The sequence below is a fragment of the Gobius niger genome, assembly GCF_951799975.1.
Source record: "Gobius niger genome assembly, chromosome: 3".
Classification (NCBI taxonomy): Eukaryota; Metazoa; Chordata; class Actinopteri; order Gobiiformes; family Gobiidae; genus Gobius; species Gobius niger.
The window spans coordinates 10,350,183-10,369,590 of NC_136854.1; positions in this window are offsets into that span (position 1 = coordinate 10,350,183).

Below are 19,408 nucleotides of genomic sequence, written 5' to 3' on the forward strand. Positions count from 1 at the left end.
GAGAATGCTAACCTTTTGCTACATGTTAGCATCGGGCTAATGCTAACGGTTAGCTAGCGCTAACTACAACTGCCGTTTTTTCACTTCTACTGAACAATCAGCTGTGAGAAAATATCCATATGGGCCCGATTTACATTTGACTTTATTTATGTGATAGATAAGTTTTTATTCCACCAGAAAATGGCAAAAAAGAGTGGAAAATTGTGTTTCTCTAAAGATTCTATTTTCCCCCTCGGCGAAGCCACGCCCCCGTCTATGACGAGATGCCGTCTGTATCTATAGAGAAATCATGGACCCAGTGACTGATATTAAAGATCATTTGTGTAATTCATACATTGTGTAATGCAGTTAAAAGGACAAACTGACCTCCTGTCCCAAACTGGGTCCTGTGACATCATCACATTCTAGAACCTGCAATAGAACCTTTAGAATGTTATGATGTCACATGAACAGAATCTATTCTGGATCTGGTGACCATGGCGATGTGATGTCATCAGATTCCCTCATTACTATTCGTACATCTTTCCCACATACCCTCACAATCGCCGAGTCTGTCCACAGAAGTGCCCACATTTTGACGTCTGTGACATATAACTCGTTCACTTAATATTTCACAAAACAGCGGAAGAAAAGTGACACACGACCTCAACGGCAACATGTCAGATCAGCATTTAGCATTCAGAGACAACACCCAAGGATTCCTGATGGAGAAACCGCCTGCACAAGCTTGCCAGAGACCCCATGAACGGGACAGCTCTTATCAAGCGCCCAACGGACCTCCAGGATGGCAAAATCGTGGACCCGTCCAATTTGGGGAAGTTACAAACCCCAGAGCACAGGCACACAGCCAACAGGACGCATCAGGAGGACAGATGCAAAGATCTCAGATACAGGACACATCTGTACAAGAGCACCAACAACCCCGTGGAAGAGCTAACTCTTATCAAGCGCCCAACGGACCTCCAGGATGGCAAAATCGTGGACCCGTCCAATTTGGGGAAGTTACAAACCCCAGAGCACAGGCACACAGCCAACAGGACGCATCAGGAGGACAGATGCAAAGATCTCAGATACAGGACACATCTGTACCACAGCACCAACGACCCCGTGGAAGAGCTAACTCTTATCAAGCGCCCAACGGACCCCGGAGATGGGCAAATCAACAAGAACCAACTGGACATGAGGAGTTCCCAGGCCCCAGCCCACAGACCAACTTGAGGAACCCCCAGAGACCTCAGACACAGGGCACATATGAACGAGAGTTTCGGAGGGGAAGGGGCCGCGGAAGGGGAAACTCGCATCAACGCCCCCAGAGACGGGGTAATCAAGAACCAGCTCAACTTGGAGAGGAGGCGCAGCTGGTAGAGGACCTTATGCTCCAGCTCAAGGAATCAAATGCTGAAAATGAAAAGTTGCAGGCAAAATTGCAAAGAGGGGGCCAGGAAATGCATGTAAAACTTAGGGAACAGGTTTACCTTACCGAGACTCTAAAACAGAGCCTTAAAGACACACAGCAGGAGTTGTCTGAGGCAACGCAGGCCTATTCAGAAGTTCTGCAGCAAATAAGCCAGCAACATAACACTGCAAGCGGTCAACAAACGCAACTTGAAAGTGTGAGTGAGGAGAATGAGGATCAGGTCGACAACGGAACAGGCCAGGAGAACGGCCTCCCTGTACTGCAGAGTAAACTTACACAGCAGATCAACAACAACGCGAGCCTAGAGTCTGATACTAAAAACTTGCAGGCACAACTTGACGATCGAGAGGCGCTATTGAAGGATAAGGATTGCCGATTGAATGAAACAAGGCAAGAACTCCAGAAAAAAATTGACCAACTTGAAACTGAGAAAGAGCAAAAAAATAAGTTAAGAGAGGATGTGGCGCTAATGGAAGAACGGCTTTATAAGTTGCAAATACAGAAGGACCAGGATGAGAGGAAGCTTGTTCAAAGGCTTCAGATGGCGCAGAATGAGCATCAACAAACCATGACCAATCTACAAAAACAAGAGGTTATATTTAAGACCGAGATGCAGACACAATTAGACAAGAATGAAAACCTCGAGGGAAGACTCAAGTTGGAGTATCAGACTTTCGAGAAAAAGAAGTGTGAGCTGGAGGCAGCGCTTCGCGAAACACAAGATCAACTCAGGAAAGTGGACAGTGAATTCAAGACCTACACTACTCTGATGGTGACAGATGCTAATGCGATGACAGAGAAAGATAAGGATTGTCTGCAAAAGCGTCTACTTGAAATTAAGAGAGAGGACACAGAGAAAATGCAGAAGGATGTGTCGTTGAAGGAGGAACAGCTTTATAAGATGCAAACACAGAAGGACAATCTGGAAAAGCTTGTTCAAAACCTTAAGAAGACGCTGAATGAGCGTCAACAAACCATCACCAATCTACAAAACCAAGAGCTTAGATCTAAGACAGAGATGCAGGCAGAACAGAACAGGAATAGGAATCTCGAGGAAAGACTCAAGACGTTGAATCGGATTTTGGAGAAAACGGAGTGTGATCAGGAGGCAGCGCTTCGCAAAGCACAGGATCAACTCAAAAAGGTGGATGGTGAATACAAGGCCTACGCAACTCAGATGGAAAAACGTCTCAAAGATGCTAACTCACATCAACCTCCCCAGAGATGGAACAATCAAGAACCAGGTCAACTTGGAGAGGAGGAGCAGCTCGTACAGGACCTTAGGCGCCAGCTAAAGAAATCAAATGGTCAAAATGAACTTCTGAAAGCTCGGTTGGAAAGATGTGTCTCAGAAAGAGTATTTCAGAACACATGTCAACAGTACGAGGCAGCGCTTCGCAAAGCACAGGATCAACTCGAAGAGGTGGAAGGTGAACACAAGACCTACGCTGCTCAGATGGAAAAACGTCTCGGATATGTTAACTCACATCAACCTCCCCAGAGATGGGACAATCAAGAACCAGGTCAACTTGGAGAGGAGGAGCAGCTCGTACAGGACCTTAGGCGCATGCTAAATAAATCAAATGGTCAAAATGAACTTCTGAAAGGTCGGTTGGAAAGATGTGTCTCAGAAACAGTATTTCATCTCACATGTGAACAGTACGAGGCAGCGCTTCGCAAAACACAGGATCAACTCGAAAAGGTGGAAGGTGAATACAAGGCCTACACTACTCAGATGGAAAAACGTCTCAGAGATGCTAACACAATGATCGAGAAAGAATGTGGTTGTCTGCAAAAGAAGCATCAACCTGAAATTAAGAGAGATGATACAAGCAAAGTGTGGGGGGATGTGGCGTTGAAGGAGGAACAGCTTTATAAGATGCAAACACAGAAGGACAATCTGGAAAAGCTTGTTCAAAACCTTCAGAAGACGCTGAATGAGCATCAACAAACCATCACCAATCTACAAAACCAAGAGCTTAGATCTAAGACAGAGATGCAGGCAGAACAGAACAGGAATAGGAATCTCGAGGATAGAGTCAAGACGTTGAATCGGATTTTGGAGAAAACGGAGTGTGATCAGGAGGCAGCGCTTCGCAAAGCACAGGATCAACTCAAAAAGGTGGAAGGTGAATACAAGGCCTACGCAACTCAGATGGAAAAAGATGCTAGCACAATGATCGAGAAAGAATGTGGTTGTCTGCAAAAGAAGCATCAACCTGAAATTAAGAGAGATGATACAAGTAAAGTGTGGGGGGATGTGGCGTTGAAGGAGGAACAGCTTTATAAGATGCAAACACAGAAGGAGATTCAGGAAGAGGTTGTTCAAAGCCTTCAGAAGACGCTGAATGAGCGTCAACAAACCATCACCAATCTACAAAAACAAGAGCTTAGGTTTAAGACCGAGATGCAGGCAGAACAGAACAGGAATAGAAATCTAGAGGAAAAACTGAAGTTGTTGAATCAGACCTTTGAGAAAAAGCAGTGTGAGATGGAGGTGTCGCTCCGCAAAGCACAGGAGCAACTCAAGAAGGTGGAAGGTGAATACAAGGCCAACGCTACTCAGATGGGAAAACGTCTGACAGATGCTAATACGATGATTGAGAAAGAAAGAAATTGTCTGCAAAAGGAGCGCCAGGCTAACGTACAACTAAAGGAACAGATAAGGAGGAACGGAACGGAAGCTGGATCTTACAATGACAAAGTTAGGGACTATGAGGCAGCCCTGAAACAAGAAGCGCAGAGCAGGAAACAGCTCCAGGCCAAAGTCCCAGCCCTGGAGAAGACACTGGAGGAACAAAGGGGTGCAGTGAGAGATCTGAAGACCCTTCTCAAGTCGGAGAGAGACAAGTTCAAAGACTTTGCCAACAATTCCTCAGCGCAGATCAAGGCTGTTGTGATGGAGAGAAATGAGCTGAGCAGGACAGTGGCAGGTCAGCAGCAGACCATGGAGAGCGATAAGAACCAGATGAAGGAGCTGACCCAGGCCCTCGCCACAGAACAGGCCACATCGAGAGGTTTACAGCAGGAGAAAGAAGTTCTCCTGCAGCACATGGAGAAGAAGCGAAAGTCAAAGTGGAAGTTTTGGCAGCGCATTTAATTCACATCCATTTTCTCTTTCCATGACCCTCTCCCACTTACCATCCCTTTAAATTTCCCTCACGACATGCCCGACCTGCCTTTTGCCCTCTGATGCACGTTTTGTCCAGAAGTGACGCTCACCCTGCTATGTGGAGGAGATAGATGAATGTTTGGATTTGTCTAGCTTCACCCAGGACGGTTAGGAGTCAGGTCTGCCACATCCTAATGAAAGACCCGCCTTTTTGCCACTCTTGGCTGTGAGGATTTCATTTGAACAGCCACTTTGCTGCATGTCTCTCTGTCAGTGCTGTCTCAATGTAACGTGCTTTTGGTAGAAAAGCGCTGTACAAATGTGACCACCTACGAAGAGACACAGAGCAAAGTGGCTGTTCAAATGAAGTCCCCACAGCCAAGAATGGCAGAGAGGCGGGTCCTTCAGAAGGACGTGTCAGCTCAGGTGGAATCTCAGAGTTAACCAGACTCTGGGAATCCACATCAGTCACAGGACATCCGTCAATCAGGCTCAAAGACAGTCCATCAATTGCTGAGGAGGGATTTTGAATACACAAAAAACAAGGGTTGAGCACTCAAAATGGCTCCACAAAATGTGAGAAAAGAGAGAGAGAGAAAAAATGTGAGAAAAAACAATAAATACTCAACAAAAAAGTTATAAAAACACTAGCCAAAAGGGTAACACTTTACATTACGGGCCGGTAAGTCCGTGGTACCTACAGTGGTAATTGCTAGTGATGACAGTGGTACTTATTGTGGTACTTACAGTGGTACTTATTGTGGTTTTTACAGTGGTATGCACAGTGGTAATTCTAGGTACCATGATAAGTATCTAGAACGACCTCTGTAAGTACCAAAGACTTACCGGCCCGTAATGTAAAGTGTCGCCCAAAAGGGGGACAAAAGCACAACAAAAAAGTGTTGAAATCACAACAAAAAAGTTACAAAAACACAACAAAAATGGGACAAAAACGCAACAAAAGTTACGAAGACGCAACAAAAACGTAGCAAAAAAGTGGTAAAAATTCAAATTAAATCGGTAACATTTTATTTTACACTACCTTGATACATTGTCCCTAGTAAATTTAGAATAATGTAATGTGTGTTTTAGCTCTAGTCGAGAAGCTTTTAGATTTGAATAAAGTTGAACTGGAGAAAATGCACTTGGTTAAGGCGGGGGTTAAGAGATTAAATGTCTCTCATCCACATAAATATTGCCACCGCTTTGTCTTGTCCGTTTTTTTGTTCGGCCCCTTCTCTTCCCAACTATGTTGCGTTGTCATAAATTGCCCCGGTCTTTGAAAATGGGATTAAACGTATTTCCTCTGGCAACCGGTCTGGATATAGAGAGTCCAAGGGCCAGGTCCAGTCGACTGAAGAACAGTTTTATCTACCAGGTTGTCAGGAAGCTTAACTCCCTCCCCTCCCTGAGCGTCCACCCCCCATCCCCCACACCGAGGACTTGAGAGAAATTAATATTTTGATTTAGATGAGAATTGACAATAAATCTTTTGAATTTACGTTGTACGACTACGTTATACACGACCATAGTGTTTAAAACCTCGAAAACAAATGGTTTAGGGTTTGATAAATAAAAGGACTGTATAGAAAAAAGATGAAGTTGCATTGAATATTTCATTAAACACAGTAATTGAACAAACGCTAGCCTGTCACTAATAGTAACTTTTATTTTTTGAGTCATCATTTGTGTGTATTTGACCTTGTAGTATGAGTGGGTCAGCATGGCGGCTTTTACTTTCCATCACAGTGGTCTCTAATACTTCAGGCTCAATTGTTTGGAAGGTTTTCACTGCTGACGGAGCCTCTCACCAGAAAACCTACAAAACAATATATCGTGGAGCGTTGTAGAGACTTCTGTGATCAAAAGTAAAGGCACCATGCTGACCACTCATACCGCCACTGGGTCACTACCAGGTCAAATACACACAACAGTGTTTTCTCCACACATTAAAAGTTGCATAATGCAGCTTTAAACTATAAGGATAGGGGCATGCATAAAGAATATTGAAATAAATAAGATAAAAAAATAAGACGTAAAATAAGGTAAGACAACGACAATTGACATAGAACAACAGGAGTGGATGGACTTGTGTATAAAGGGATGAAGTGATTAATGATGGGAGCAGATAAGTGGACATACCACATGGTGCAAATGCCAACGTTTTACATCAGTGGTTCCCAAGTGGCAGGGCTTTGGGACCCACCATTACCCTCGGATGACAAGCCGAGGACCCAAATAAAACTGTAATGTGTCATATATCGTATAAAACATTGTATTTTCCACGCAGGTTTTTGTTGAACAAGCTGTAGATATCCCATTGATGGAGAATTATAGAGTTAATTCAGACATAACACATTCCTTGCGAACTTTCAATCATATTGTAATGTCGAATGAGGAACATTCTACATGACTTGTGGCCTCGTCAACGTGGCACATTGTCTGCGAGGTAGACTGTTAGTGCCTTCATGTAACTGAGGCTATTTAACTCTCTTCATGTGGAAGTATCCCCAGACTCTGAATGATTAATGCTCCGAACACTGTATTGACTGTTCAAATGTCTCCAGGCCTGTAATACGGTAATAAACTTCTTCCATGTAAGACATCCAGACTGTGTCCCGTCTCTCCATCTACATATCCTCCGGACTCCTTTAGTATTTCCCTAACACCATTAAGACTGAAATTATGATCAAAACAACCCAATAACATTCATTTTAACAGACACAGTTAGTGCTTCCATGCAGTTAGACGGAAAATTTTGAAAAAAGTTCCCAATGGACTCGCGACCCACTGATCATGGTTCCGTGACCCACTTTTGGATCCCAACCCACCAGTAGAGAATCACTGTTTATCATTATATATGACCAAGCTCTTATTTGCATAATAATATTTCTCAAAATCATCTTGGGGGCCAGAGGTTCTGTGCTCGAGGGCCGGATTTGTAAGTGGTCATTGTACATAAGAAACCACTATTTTACTATTTAATTGTTTATTTTTCCCTCACATTTTCTGCCTATTTGCACACCCTGAGTGTTTCTAAGAGCTGAATGTAACAAGTAAATTTCTCCATAGACGGCATCTCGTCATAGAAGGGGGCATGGCTTCGCCGAGGGGGAAAATAGAATCTTTAGATAAATTCACTATTTCAAGCCATTTTCTGGTGGAATATGAAGTTATTTATCACACATAAATATAATCAGGTGTAAATTGGGCCCATATGGATATTTTCTCACAGCAGATTGTTCAGTAGAAGTGAAAAAACGGCAGTTGTAGCTCGCGCTAGCTAACCGTTAGCATTAGCCCGATGCTAACATGTAGCATCAAGTTAGCATTCTCAATTTTGTATGTATTTATGGGCTGTTGAACCACTTTGTTCCTTCTCATGTCTTTGTTTCTTTCTTTAGTAAAAAAAAAAAAACTATATTCATAATTCAGCATTTGTTAAAGTAGGCCTAGTTTTTGAATAATTAGAGAAAGTTTAGACTTTTCTCCAAATTGTTTTCCCCCTTAACTTTTTTCAAACATGACCATATATGGGCGAATCCAGAGATGCCGTCTGTATATTGTGAGATCAATAAAGGCTTAATCTAATCTAATTTTAGATTACAGTTAAAATTTTAAATTGCTAATTGACACAACAATGGGGAACGTTTTTGAGTTATTATTCATGCTCACAACTTTTTTTTTTTTTTTTTTATGTAAATAATTCGAGATGTTTTCTGAAACTTTAGCCAGACATAACAATGCCGATGAATAAAATACTCAAGGAAAGAAAACAATATATATATATTCTCTCCATTTGTACCTTTGGCACACTTTCACTGTAGTGGCCCCCACCGCGTGAGCTGCCCCCTCCCTCTCTGTCCCTCTGCAAACTGGCAGTATATTACGTAGATTACATAGCTAGTTTATAATGCTAGACTATAGTGCTAGTTTAGCAAATGTAGAATAAGTAAGGATTAAACAACAAGAAGCTGTGTATTACACAGGTTTAATTAGGCGCATTGAGTTGCCTTGTGTACGAAATGCGCGGTATAAATAAAGTTGCCTTGCCTTGCCTTGCCTTAATGCACAACGCAGAGTCAGTTTTTTCAGATGATTTATCTAAAGCGACTTCCACAACAATAGTAGCTTAATTTTTAATCATTACTGTGAAAATTGCTGCAGTGGAGGGATATAGAACATGATTTTCAGACGAACTGTGCGATTACAGGGAAATAATGCACCAGTTATCATTAGAATTCTCAGATGATTATGGATTGACTGTGGAATATGCATTATTATATTTTCAGACTGGCCTGGCAGTATGGAACAAAATCTTTTCAGAATGCAGACTGTGTTGCCTGAGAGCAGTGGCTAACCATGAACCAAAGTCCAGTGGATGAAAAAAGCCCGTGTATGAGTGGTTTTCTGGATTTTCCAGCTTGAGGTGTGTGCAAGACAGGACTGGCCACTCATTTGAACTGTCATAAGTACCTGTAGGTGAGCACATCACAATATTGCTCAACTCGCATTAAAATTCTAACAAATGTAGCATAGGAGTATTGTATTTTACACCAGTAAGTGGAAGAATCGTTTTTAGTGTTGACCAATAAATGCATTTGTTGACACCTATCATTTTGTTTATATTACTATTTCCCCAAGTGGTTTATATTTCTTCTCATTGAAATCAGTTTTTTGCCTTATTGAGGACTATATTTTAAATGTAAATTAGAATGATGCTAACACATCTTGCACGCAAAAATGTATGCTGAGTTGTAACAGACTTTTCTTGTCCATGCAGAGTCAGAGGTGGAGAAAGAGGTGGAGAAAATGCATGCAAACCATTCTTCATGTCCACTGTATGTATCGGATCACACGGTGATGCATTTGATCAGTATATTGATGACAGACTTCCCTTTTAAAGTAATTCATGTCTTTGTGTGTTTTTTTTAATTTTTATAGCATTTCAATTCACATTTACAGACGACCTCTCTATCGGGCAAAGAAAGAATGTTTCTGGAAATGGAGGCACATTGGACAAGGACAGTCGCCAACCACATATAGAACGATGGGAGTAAACATTGCAATATGAAGAATTCTATAAGCTGACATGCCACTGGACAACATAGTAGATGAAATCAATGTTCCATGCAAGATTTAATTGTAGACACTGATCAGCAATCCAAGAACAAAATGAAGCCTTTAGCTGTTTCTGCCAGATATTTCACAGGATGGTTTGGTGAGGTAGAACCAGTACCACTTTGTCTCTAGAAGCTGAAAACTTAATGGTGCATGTGTAATTATTTTAGTTGGTATTGCTGGGTTGCAGGTTCTATAATGTGATGTCACACTCCCCAGTGGGGAGGCAGGAGCCAGTTTTTCATATTAACTGCATTACACTTTCACAAGTTGCAGCCAAAAAAATAAATGTATGAATTACAAAAATGATCACTAATTTCAGTCACTGGGTCCATTATCTTTCTTATACAAGACCAAACATTTCCTCAAAAATGAAATAATTGTACCTCTATATAACATTATAGGCCTTTAGAACACTAACCTGCAACCCAACAACTGTATAGCCATAAGAATCAACTTTGTCTCCCGTGCCTTGAGAAGACCTGCATGTATGCATGCATGCAGCATACTGTACATGAGCTACTGCTACTTGGTTAATTTAAGCCATCCTGTAGCTCAACTGTGGATGCAAGAATTCAGCTTTACTGCTATGTTTTTAATGCCTTTTCCCCTCAAAACTGTAATTATATCAATCTAAAAGGCGTATCAAAGTTTGATGGATGATCGAGCCACATTTAAAAATTCAGTTCAGTGTGTTCTAGTTCTGATTCCATAAATTAAGTATTAAACAGTCAAGTTCGATATTGTATGGCAAGTATTAATTTAAATTGTATTTGTTCAATTTGTTTATTGCACACATCTAGGTAGACTAAGTGAATAGAGTACCACATGCAGCTTGATCCTCAAATGAAATATAAACTGTCATTATTGATTGATTGATATTGTCGTAGTAAGATTAACAAAAGAAAAATTGCATTGGGTAATTGCAATGTTGTAAAAGCCAGGAAGTACAAAATTAAGTAAGAAAACTTACAAAAAAAATAAGATCTATCATTTTCACTATTTCAACTAAATAAGCATACATGTAAAGACTTTATTATAGCCTTTACTCATCATTTAGTGGTAGTTCAGTGCGTGTGTTACATTGGTTAAACCTGTAATTCACTAAATGTAGTAATAATAGAAATGACTTTGTGGACCCAAGAGCCTAATGTTACAGACCCTTAGTTAAGCCTTTAGATAAACATGGATGATTTATCTGCTTTATCTTCAATGACCAACCGAAAACTATTTCTAGGACAGTGTTCTTGCACAATATTTTTTTTTTTTATGTGACATGTTTTGTGCACTTTGCTGTGAGAGAAATAAAATAAAGCTTTGTAATACATATAATCAAGTCTCTATACCTCACACATTCTCTGCTTGTGACACTGGGATACATCTGCAATGCTTATGTAGACCACAGTGAAAGTCTACCTCTAAAATAGATCGGTAGATTCTGAAAGCAGCCAGGACAGTTACGTTTGGTCCCTTAGCTGCGATGCTAACATCGATCTTGCTCAATGCTAAGCCGTTAGCTTTGTAAATGACAGCGGAATCACTAATAAAATAACCCCGCGCCTCAGAGCAGTCTCGGGTACAAGGCCGCTGTCTGCCACGATGCCTGTCCTGTGTAAAGAGAGCTGTAGAGCTGTCTCACCATGTTGCTAAATAAGTTAGCTCGCTGTGCTCGAACTTTGTTTACGAGGAGCGTTGCGAGTGCATCGTTAGTCAAATGACTCAGGCCTGTCAATCAGACCCCGAAACCCCTCCCACCCCTCACCCCTCCCGCGTGCCCCTTAGTCCTCCAGGCAACGCCCCTTTTCTGTTGAGATTTTCAAATCTGACACTCTCAGGCTGAGCCTCTGGAAGGGGGGGTTAGATACCCTTTAAAGGTTTTGAAATTGCAGAAATAACCCATTTGAGTGTTTTCATATCTAAGTCATCACAATCGGTTGATACTTTTGTTTTACATTTCAAAACTGTATTAATGACCTCATTCTCATTTACACACGAGAGAAACATGGAACTCTGGTTTCTATTAATCAAGGTATAATCAGGAGTTTCAGGACAAGAGATTTTAGAGGCTAGCTGCGGACCAATGTTTACAAAGTACTCATTGAATTTATTTACGACATCATCCATGTCATCAAGACTTTCCTTGTTAACTTTGAAATACTGAGGTACATTTTTCGGACAGGTAGCCTGATTTTTTATTATATTATTTAAAATACCCCACTTACTCTGTACATTATTTCTACTCTTTGCAAGTATTTTGTAGTAATGTTCTTTCTTAGCAGCCTGAATTATAAATGTTAATTTATTTTTGTATTTTTTATACCTGCTTTCGGCCTCCGTTGATCTTGTCCTTATGAAGTCACGATATAGCTTATTTTTTTTCTTACAAGCATTTTTTATTCCGTTAGTAATCCATGGATCATTTCTACGTTTTGCATTGTACATCATTTGTTTCTTTGAAAACTTTGAAAACATCAACTTCTTTTGCTTTTACCTTTTGAGGCTTTCCCTCATTATGGAGGTGGTCAGTGATGGTTTTCTGCACAACTGTCAGGTCAGCAGTCTTCCTCATGATGGTGAATTCTACTGAACCACTGAGAGACCATTTAAAGTCTCTTTGCAGGTGTTTTGGATTCATTGATGAAAGGAAACACTTTGAGCTACAATATTGTCCCTTTTCATCAAACTTAAAACAAACAAAGGCTTGACATATGTCACTTTGCATGTCATGAGTCTATATCATATGCAAAAAAGAGAAAATCCAAAGCACACTGTGTAGAAAGAATTAAAAGGCCTTTAATAAAGCATGGCTCCCAAAAGATAAAATGCACCAAAGCGTTTCAGCCGGGGGTCTTCGTCAGGATGCAAGCAGGTAAAGTGAGAAAGGGGGATAATAAGGGGAGGTGCCCCAAAAAACACAAAACAATTAAGCAATGACAACAATATTAAGAAGAAATCTACAATTCCAATACATTCACCAAGCACTGATAAACAGCTCAGAAACATGAACATTTCAAAGAGCTACGTTGGGGGTGGTTTTTGCGGATTGCTCTTGTGTGTTCTGTTAGCCTATCCTTCAATCGTCTCTTTGTTCTACCAATGTAGCAGTGTCCACATTCGCACTGTAGTTTGTGCAACACAAAAAGGCCGATAATTGCGATAATTATTGGCGGCCGATATTAGCGTGCCTCCCTATAACTGAGTACAATCCTAAATTCTGCTTGTAGCCGGGGCTGCCAATCTGTGCCATCAGCCCATACAACCACCACCACCAACCACTCACTCACCCACACATCTGACATAGGCCACGATGGACAAACATGTCTAGTGTTCTCCTGCTCCACAATTTAATGCGATTAAACTCGACCAAAAATAAATAAATAACACATTTATTTGAATTAGGACAGTACATATTAATCAATGTGTCGGCCGACAGCTTCCACATAAATATGCTGGAATTAGCACAAAAGCTAAATTGCATCCATTGTCCTAAGGCAGGTAGAAAAGACAAACACACACAAGACAACATTAGTTAAGCAAAAACACAACAGGAATAAAGAGAAAGTCCAGGGAAAAGCATAATGGGAGCATGACTGTTTGTATTTCAACCAATTTCTAAGGACACCTTTAAAACCTCTGAACTGCCACCTCCACCAGGCGGATTTTCTTAAATTTGCATATCCATATCTCCAAGCTAATTGACTGGAGAGCTTAGATCTGTGTTAGTGAAACACAACTTATACTACACTTGTTTATATTTGCCAAAAAATTATGTGTTTTTGTTTCGAAACGTTGATGCTACTTTACAAAAAGATTCCAAACATACTTCATAGTTTTCATTTGAAACTTACTGTAGTTTCTACTTGTATTGACAGCACCAACTGTGTAAAATTTTAAAACTTTTGGAACAATCGTTTGGATTCTGCGGCCCTTTTATGCAAAAAAGGACAATTCGGCACATGTGATCCATTTCTGTGCAAAATGGCACCTTTGTTTTCTTTGAATGGCTGTAGCTCTATAACCATGGCACTGGAGGGCTCTGGGATGGTTTTATTTTGAAGCCATGAAGCATGGGAAGACAAAGACATCCCACATCATATAAATACAACTGAAGAGAAAGAGATGTTGATGAAGTGATGTGCAATGGCTTATATTTATTTTATGTGTGTATTTAGTCCTGAATATGAATATGGATTTTTGTTTCTATCCTACATATTATAACAAATGGAAAGAGTACAAGCGCACTTCTGGGTTGTATGAGAATTAGACCTCCACAAGCAGCCTTGAAGGTAACAAAAAGGCTATAATTAAGGTGGTTATCCGTCTGTCTTTATTGACAACACTTTAGAATATTCACATTTTGGGTAAGACATAGGCATAAAATGATCTCAATAGCAGTTTTGTGAAGATGAAGCTGATAAAAATGATATATAACACTTGTATATTAAGTCACATTTTTCCTACCACATCGCGAGTTAGTGTAAATACCAGTATTCCATAATGTTGTGCCTCAGATGGATGGATGGATGCACCCTTTCACTGTATTTAGTCCAGCGCCTTTGCACACTGCAGTCTCCCCTGGTTAGTGCTCTGGTTCTGACTCCAGTATTGTTTTTCTACATATAAAATCAGTTAAAGGAATAGGCCACTGTTTTTACATATATATATATATATACATATATATTACATATGAGATATGATACGAGGAGCACAACGTCCGCGCAGTAACTCCTAAAGGTTATTGACGGAAGTGAGCGGGGGAAGTCTTTAGGAGTTACTGCGCGGACGTTTTGCTCCTCGTATAGTTACACCTCACAATATAGTGCCCCTTTTTATCTGCTTATAAAATCGACATGCTACATTTCTGTGTAAATATACTTCGCATGAAAACACTTCACTTAACTTTATTTAAATAGGGAACACGTGGAAGATCTTGGTAGCTTCTATCGTGAGCTTTTTTGGAGCTATATGACATGTGGGAGAGGCTGCGTATGTGCTCCGTTTGCGTGACAGAGCGCACGGACAAAGACCAGACGGGTATATATTAACTCGGCTAAGGTTAGATAAGAACATATCTCAGTATGTAAAAACGGTGGCCTATTCCTTTAAGGGTGGAGGAGCAAGTCCATTTAGAACTTTAAAAATAAGGCAAGCATCCAGGAACTTCTGATAGCTCTCAAAATCTAAAATGTTGTATTTGCTTACAATGTTACAGTAATGATAATGCAAGGGCTTCCTATCTAAGGTTTTAAGTGTTTTCTTTAACAGAGACTTGAGTGGCTTCAAAGTGCTCCCAGACGTATGAGACCAAGTCGTGTGACAATAATGAATGTGGCTAAATATCATAGTGTGGATATAAACCTTTGCTGACACTAGTGTCAGGTAATTTGCTAAGTTAAATTTAACAATATTGCATATTTTCTTGACATGGTCTTTGAAAGTTGAATCAAAGATTACTCTAAAAGCTTCTTCAAAATGGCGACAAAAAACGAGAAGAAAATGAGGATGTAAATTGACAAAAATGACAAAAATCCAGCAAAAAAAGTGACAAAAATCCAGCAAAATAGTGACAAAAATCCAGTAAAAAGACAAAAATCTAGCAAAAAAAGTGACAAAAATCCAGTAAAAAGATAACCTGGCTAACACCAGGCTGCTGTGTGCGCTCGAATTATTTCGAACTGCACAACAGCCTGGGGACCATGGCCAAATCTCCGGTGGATTTGGGAACCAATCACAGAGCGAGGAGGGACGGCAAGACGATGACGCGCTATTCGATATATGGAAGCTTGTAGTTTATTTACGGATAATTAAAAAAAAAGTTTATTTACGGATCCAACATGACAGCAGCAGACACGATGGTATTTTTTGATCAAGCTTTAGACCTTGTTCTAAATAATTTAGCTCAAAAGTTTACAGCGGGTACGTCATACGTCACCTCATACGATGATATGATTGGCTGGGGCTACGTGCAGACGCATGAGACTTTTTTTTTTTTTTTTTCGTATCGCCCAATAAACGACTATGGACGCTCGTAAACCACACCTCTCCTACGAGAAAATGAATTGGTGGTCCCCAGACTAAATATCACTTGTGATTTTAGTCTGGTGTTAGCCAGGCTAGTAAAAAGACAGAAGGCTAGCAAAAAAGTGACAAAAATCCAGCAAAAAAGTGACAAAAGAGCAGCAAAAAATGTGACAAAAAAGTGACAATAATTCAACAAAAAAGTGACAATAATCCAGCAACAAAAAAAAGTTACCAAAATCCAGCAAAAAATGTGACAAAATGCATCAAAAAAGTAACAAAAAAGTAGCAAAAGTGCCATTGAAAAAGTGACAAAAACACATAAGGGAAATAAAAAGTGACGACAATAGCAAAGAGGAGAGAATGCATTTGGTTTTGGCGGGTGGTAAGAGGTTAAACTGTTGTACCACTAGATGCCAACCCCCTCCCGTCCATGTGGGGGCGCTGCGCGTGCGAGCAGCAGACACAGCCCGTGAAGCGGAAGAGGAGCTGGTTCCGTCATGGCGGAGATGCCTGCGGTGTTTTGGTGGAATCTCTTCACATAAACCTCTGCAGGTGAGCCGTAACACGCGCGGAGCGAGTGCACGCTCTCGTTGCAAGCCGCGTCTCTCCGCCCCGGCCCGGTGCGACGCGTTTATGTCCCGGGATCGCCTCGCTTTACGGCGGTTTGCCCTGACTGTCTCCTCCTCCTCCTCCACACTCCCGCAGCCGCTCTCTGTTTTGCAGCGTTATCAGACTAATGTGAAGCAAACGAGCTGTGTGTTTGCGTGCATGTCGTTGTCAGTGATCCATAACGTGCTGGGTCCTCCCGGAACAAGGCGTGATATTTGTATTTTGTTTGATATACGGTTGTGGAGGTGGTCGCAAACTGCAGTATGGTCAAACAGTGCAACCCCAGGGGAAAAGTTATCCAAACAGCTCTGCAACGTACTCCTTCCTTTAATCGTGATGAAGAGTGAAAAGAGATGTGCTGTGTGAGAAAGTACCGGAAACTGCAAGGGGATGGATTGTTTACTGTTTGTCGAGAAAACGCTCTATTATTAGTCACTCACTTTGTAGCATATTTATGTCCTGACTCATTTCCCAGCGTTTCTTTCTAAATTGATATTTTGCCTAAAAACAGTTCTGCAATGTCCGGTGTGTTTGGTATGCGCCAAACTTGACCCATTGTGAAATCTGTTCAGGGGCCCCAGAGTAACATGTGGGGCCCCTGTCCTTTTATGTAAGCTGCTGCTGCTGTGTGTGTGTAGGTGTGTGTGTGTGTGTGTTTGACTGAGCCGGGGTGTTTTACAGGGTGCCTCTCGAAAGTACTAATACACCTTGAACTTTTGCACATTTTGTCATGTTTACAACCATAAACATGAAGATTTTATTTTGATTTCTTTACTGAACGTTCACACACAAGTAGCAAACAACTGTGAAGTGAAAGCAAAATGATACATGATTCTGTTATTTTTCAAAAAATAGAAAAGTGAAAAGTGGGGCGTACATAAGTATTCATACAGCATTTTTCTGAGTGCATTAAATTGCCTTTATTCGCCTTATTCCGCCCCGCCCACTTTTGCCACTTTTTGCGTTGTCTTGTCTCGGCACTTCCGTTGTACAGACACTGTACAGACACGAGGGAAAATATTCTCCGCTCAAGTCCGATGTTTCGTAGATTGATTTGTGTAAAATGGCCAGTGTTCATTTGCAAAACGGCTTTGTTTTCGTGTAGTGACTGATTTTATGTGAACTTCTCCAGCCCCATGTTAACAGACAGGAGAAAAAGGGTGGGCTCAATTAATGGCGGCGTCCACGCGAGTCTCCGGAATAAGGTGAATGACATTCCTAATGACGGCAGAATGTTCACACCTTGGCCTAACCATTAAATAGAGGCCACCTGTGTGTAATCTACTCTCAGTATAATTACAGCTGTTCTGTGAGGGCCTCAGAGCTATGGTCACTAAACAACATCATGAAGGCCAAGGAGCACCAGAGACATTTGTGAGAACCCGCAAGCAAATCAAAGCAGCAGTAGGAATTACAGCCGAATGATATTGAAGTAAGTTGCGATACGGCTGTGCAATATCGCAATGACGATTATTGCGATATTTCACTAAACCATTTCCTCCGATCTGTTCCATTCTAATCAGCCTCTTAAAGGAACAGGCCACCGTTTTTCCATACTGACATATGTTCTTACCTGAGCTTAGACGAGTTGATACGTACCTGGTCTTTGTGTGCGCCCGTGGAAGAGCGTGGTAGCTTCCACCTTCACCCCCGTTTGGAGCTATAGGAATATGCTGGGAGAGGCCAAATGCTAACAACATCTTTGGTCGTTTTGTGTGACTGAGGGCGCACACAACGACCAGACAGGTACACATCAACTCGTTTAAGCTCAGGTAAGAACATATCTCAGTATGGGAAAAAAACGGTGGCCTGTTCCTTTAACGTATTTTCTCCAGTTCAGTATGACCTAAACCTAAAAGCTTCTCGACTGGAGCTTGCAGCCTCTAAGCCAGTGTAAACGCCTCATTTAAAAGCTAAGAACACCTAAACTGCCCTAAACTTTGCAGTTGCGTTGTTGCCACGTTTTTTGTCACATTTTTGTGGCTTTGTGTTGTGTTTTCATTGCCTTTTGGTCACGTTTTTGTTGCGTTTTATATTTACTGCCAGTACAAAGACTCGTTTGAAAGCTAAGACCTTGTAGTTTGTGAAAGTATTTGTAAGATCTGTGAGTAAAACACAACTTGGATTTTTGGATGACAAACAAATTGTAAGTTACTATTTTTTCAAGCAAATGTGTCAAAACATGAAAAAAGTCACTACATCAGGACCAAAACAAGATGACAACTGAACTCAGTAAATGAAAAACTAAAACTGAACTTTTACACATGTAGTGGTTGAGTTTGCGAAAATTGTGTCGATCTCAGTCCAATGAAGACGGATATTGCGCCATCTAATATCGCGATACCATGTTTGTTACGATATATTGGGCAGCCCTAATATGAATGGTAACCATAAAGAGCACATTACTGTACATTATCCTGTGCAAATCACCGAAAATGTGAACATTTCTGGTTGTTGAAGAAAAATGTCATATTTAATTAGCCCTCGACAGTGTTGGGTAACGTTACTTTTCAAAGTAACTCATTAAAGCCACACCGCAAAGTAGCATTTTCTGTATCGAGCTGGTCATTAGGAGCATGTGTGCCTTTAAGTTAGCTTGTTTCTCCTCTGGAAAAGTAGCTCTTAATGTTACTGCACTACTTATTATGAAAATAAAGCGTTAGAGACTTTTTTTGTTACCAATAATACACATCTATATTTATTTATTGGTTTATTTGGTTAATTTGGCCAGGACAGTGCATGTCAATGTACAGTCAGGTCCATAAATATTGGGACAACAACTCAGTTCTTCTCCGTCCTAGGATGTTGTTTCAGAAAAGTAAAGGCCTTTTTTTGGATGTTTTTTGCAAACTCTAAGCAGCCTCCTGTTTTTGAGGCTCAGCAGTGGTTTACACTGTGTGGTTAATCGTCTGTATTCTCTATGGTGGCGTCTTTTCTTGATTGTTGACTTTGACACACATAAACCCACCTCTGGGAGACTGTTCATCAGTAAGTTTAAAATAATGTGAATGTTTCCACGATGTGAACTGCTGAAAACTCTGCCATGTTGATTACCTGCAAATGCAAAACTAACTCGTTACTACGGCTGCACAGTATATCACAAAAAATGTCGCATTGCGCATTTTTGC